Raw genomic sequence first — 4,776 nt, 5'->3', positions numbered from 1 at the left:
TCGATCCTTGTCGATTCAAGTATCTCACAACTACCTCGCTGTCCATCACCAACCTTATGTGGATCGAGTGACGCGGGGAGACTTTCTTTAAGGTAAGGAGCACTGCCATAGCTTCTAGAAAGTTTTATGTGAAAGGTCTTGAATAGCTTGGACCAAGTCCCCTGGACTTTTTTCCGATGAGAGTGACCTCTCCATCCCTCCTTCGAGGCGTCTGAGTGAATCGTCACCGACGGGGGAGGTGGCTGAAGAAGAACCGACTTCTTTAGATGTCTGGCTTGGGACCAAGGCCTGAGAAGAGTACTTAGCCGAAGCGGCTGGTCTTCTCAGATCTCTTCGCGCGTTTGATGCATAACTTCTCCAAACTCCGATTGCATCCTTTAGCTGTGCTCTTAGCACTGGGTCTGTCACCGAAGCAAACTGGAGAGAGCCCAGTACCCTCTCCTGCTCGCGTCTTGATATCCTTTCGGAATCTAGAAGTCTCTTGACAGAACCCGCTATCTCCTTCCTTTTCTTCGCCGGGATGGAGAAACGGTGTGACAAAAGGTCCCAGTGGATTCCCAGCCACTGGAACTTTTGAGATGGAGAAAGTCGATCACTTGACTGGAAGCTTGCAAGCATTCTGTCTCGGATGCTGCCCACACCAACCAGTCGTCCAGGTAGGCTACTACCTGAATTCCCTTTAGGCGTAATTGTTTGAGAGCTACGCTCGCAAGCTTCGTAAAAATCCTTGGGGCTATGTTTAGCCCGAATGGCATGGCTCCGAAGGAGTATAGTCTTCGTTGTAGCCTGAACCCTAGGTAGGGGGAGAGTCGATGGCTGATTGGAATGTGCCAATAGGCGTCTGACAAGTCTATAGAGACGGAATATGCCCTCTTGGGCAGTAAGGTCCTTATGTGTTGCAGTGTTAGCATTTTGAATTTGCAATTCACTATGAACTTGTTGAGTGGCGACAAGTCCAGAATGACTCTGAGCTTTTCCGAGTCTTTCTTGGGAACACAAAACAGCCTCCCTTAGAAATTGATGGGCTTCACCCTTCGGATCACCTTTTTTCTCCAACAGTTCTTGAACGTACTCCTCCATAACAGGGGTGGAGTGTTGGAAAAACCGAAGGCACGGGGGTGGAGTGCTGTACCAGCTCCAGCCCAGTCCATTCTTGAGTAGGCTGTGGGCCCAGGGATCGAAGGTCCACCGATCCCGAAATTTCAGAAGTCTCCCTCCTACCGGTATCACCTCACTTGGACTGCCGTCCTGAGGTCTTGCCTTCCTGACCACGACCACCCCTGAATCCCCTTCCCCTTGAGGGGCGTCTAGACGAGCCTCTGGCTGCTCCTCTAGGCTTTGCTCGAAAGGAAGTAGACTGCCCTTCGAACGCTGGGGTGAATGCTGTGGACTGTGTCGACACGGCCTGGGGTACCCACTGAAAAGTGGTCGGGGTTTGTGCCACGAACTGGGGCACTGGGGGCAATGGCAATTGCAGTTGCTGTTGCTGTCTAACAGGCTTGGCTGGCGGAGACGGTAGCCTAGTCCTCATAGTCTTCCTCTTTGGTTGAGGACCCTCATCCGGGGAAGACTTTCTTTTGATAGCCAGGCCCCACTTCTGGAGAAGGTTTCTATTCTCCAAGGCGGCCTTATCAACAACTTCTTTGACCAAGTCGGTAGGGAAAAGGTCTTTTCCCCAAATGTTGGAGGAGATTAGTTTCCTTGGCTCGTGCCTCACCGTAGCCGAGGTGAACACGAACTCCCTACAAGCTCTCCTTGCCTTGACGAAGCCATAAAGGTCCTTCGTCACTGTGGCCAGATGAGTCTTGGCCACCACCATGAACATTTCATGGACCTTGGGGTCACTTGCCATCGTCTCGAGAGTAGTCTGAAGAGACATTGAGGCAGCCAGTCTTTCTTTTGTCTCGAACTCTCTTCGCAAAAGAAAGTCAGACAGCTTAGGGAGGTCCTCGCCGAACTGACGTCCGGCAATATCAGCCTCCAACTTTCCAACTGAGAACGTAAGATGGACGTTCTTCCAGTCTTTGTGGTTCATAGGCAGGGCCAGCGACAAGGGTTTACACTCCTCTAGGGAGGGGCAAGGCTTGCCGGCCTCGACTGCTTTTAGTACAGCTGCAAACCCTTTCTGTAAAAAGGGGAAGGCTCTAGTAGGCGAGGGCACAAAGGAAGGGAGCTTCCTGTTCAATGCGGCTACCTTTGAGTTAGAGAAACCCCTCTCTTTCATCGAGGATGAAAGTAGAGCTTGAGCCTTAGCATGGTCCATCACTATGACCTCCTTTGGCTCTGTCTCCTCCTTTGAAGCTGGTTCTTTCCTCAGCCGGACATAACAGTCCGGATATGATGCCTTGCTGGGCCAGAATTCCACCTCCTCCAGGGGAACTGAGCCCAGCTTATCCGAGATGACGATCTTTCCAGTCGTCATCGGCATGTGCTCAGCATACCTCCATGGGTTAGCATCTGAGCACAAGGGAAGGTCTTTCACATTGAGCTTTTTCTGGGGCCCATGTGATTCTGCAAGGCACTGCATTCGCAGTTCCATTGCAGCCGCCTTCTCCTGATTCTCCTTCTGCATTTGTTGGATCATTCCAACAATAGAAGAGAGGGCCTGTCCCAGCTCTACTGGGAGACCGGCCGATGTTGAGGGAATAGGCTCCGGAATCTGAACCGGAGTAGCCGACACCTCGTCGACCTCTACCTCTACAACGTCTGGGGCTTGAACTTCATCCTGGGCTTCTGCCAGGAGGTCTTCCTCCAGACACTCGTCCACATCAGACATCCTGTCATCTAACTGGATGTCTTGCATCGCGACCGCGACTTCAGCATCCACCTGGATCTGAACTTGGGGGATCTCCTCTTGAGGCTGGGGAATCACTGCATCAGCTGATGCCTTAGGGAAAAGATACGCCCTCATCTTCTCACTTGGAAGATAAGGGCCAGAAGTGTTCTTTTGGAAGCCCCTTACCCAGGTACGAAGCTTCTTCCTAGCTATATCCCTTGATTCCGCCGTCCTAGGGGAATCAAAGGCCTCAGTAATCAGGTTAGTGCACACAGTACATACCTGAGGGTCCCAATACCGGAGATCATCCTTGGAGACAGCGCATGCTGCGTGTCTCCTACAAAACTCATGTCCGCAGAGGTTCTTGCTGCGGACGTTGCAGAAAGCACTTCCGCACTTTGGAGGGTCCTTCTGTAAAGAGAAGAAATTTCCATGAGTATCAAGTGAACTATGTATCACTGGATATGCATAGTATAGCATAACAATTCAGAAAGGAAAGACACACACTTGTGTTTCCCTCACAACCCATTGTTGCAGCCTTCCAGATAATAAAATCAAATGGCTAATCTCTTCTAGAGTAACCAATGCAAAGTTTCCAGAGGAAACAGGTGGAGCTCACACCTAAGCAATGATTTTAAAATCCTGGATAATAGACAGGAAAGAACGCACTTTCCTATCTGTAGGGCAACAGCAAAGGACTGTGCAAGAAAACACAAAAGTGTTAGAACACACAGTGCTGTACCAAAACCCATACTATAGTTTTCCTCTTACTGTATATGTTATACTGAAGAATACTAGTACAGTATAGGAGGATACGTGCCGGCCATAACTAGCTTTAAAGTACAGTATACTACTTAACAGCTATAAGGCGGCAGAACTCTGGTTCAAATGCATGTGCCGGTCGGCAGCAATTGCCGGCCGGCAACAGCCAATGTCGGCCGGCAATGGCTGCCGGCCGGCAACTACACAAGGTAGTACCCAGCTGCTGGCCACACTCTTGGTGACCGGCAGACAAGGGCTGACATTAGCCGGCCGGCAAAGGTACAGGACCGATGCCAGCCGGCAGCAAAAGAACCAGAGGACGACACCTGCCCGGCTGCCGGCCTCATAGGCCGGCAGCCGGGTCGGGTACAGCACTAGAAGAAAAATAGGATGGATGCCGGGATAAGAGTGTACACTACCTCCAAGCCCGGCAATCCGAAAGAGTGCATATAAGGAAGGGGAGAATCTAATTCAGGCTTCCTGGCCAATGCCGTCTGGCTCTACAGGCAGGCATGGATAAGGGACCAAGGAAGGTCCGGGCAGCACTCAAAATATAAGACCCTTGCCGGACGGCAGCTCTGCCGGCCGGCAGGGGGCTGAGTCAATTCCACATCCTAACCTATACTAGGTCCAGATGTAGAACGACGTACAGTACTGTAATGGCTAGGCCATTACGGAGATAGAGGGGGAAGGGACAAAAGAGGGTCCTACCAACCTTGCTTTAGTGACGGATCACCTGCAGCCAAGAAACTTATCTTAGCCTAAGGGAGATCTAAGGGGGGAGGCCAGCAATACTTGCCAGCTCCCAGAGCACCAAAGCAAGGAAGGTGTTGCCACTCCCAGGGAAAAAAACTTATCCTCCCCCCGAGAACAGCAACAAGGACTAGTCTGGTAGATCACAAAAGAAGGAATCATATCCACAGAAACCTTCGGTAGTGACCTAAGGAGGCTAAGCCACCTTTGTCTGTGTCAGGCCAGCGAGGGAGACTCTACCCCAAGCCAGACAAGCACAGACTCAGACTAAAAATTCTGTTGTTCTGTCCCTCTTTGAACCAGACTTACTGGAACAGGAAGGTACAGTAACACCCCAGTATAGTTTTATCGAAAATTAATTCGGAAAAAAACCCCTTAGGGATAAGCCCAAGGCTTAAACAGAGGGAAAGGGATTGCATACCTTCTCCGAAGAAAAGAAAGCAACCGGGGAGTATGAGAAAGTATACTAAGGCTCCATAAGCAAC

The sequence above is a fragment of the Palaemon carinicauda genome, chromosome 24 (genome assembly GCF_036898095.1).
Source record: "Palaemon carinicauda isolate YSFRI2023 chromosome 24, ASM3689809v2, whole genome shotgun sequence".
NCBI classification, from domain to species: Eukaryota; Metazoa; Arthropoda; class Malacostraca; order Decapoda; family Palaemonidae; genus Palaemon; species Palaemon carinicauda.
Note: the sequence above shows the minus strand (reverse complement) of the source record.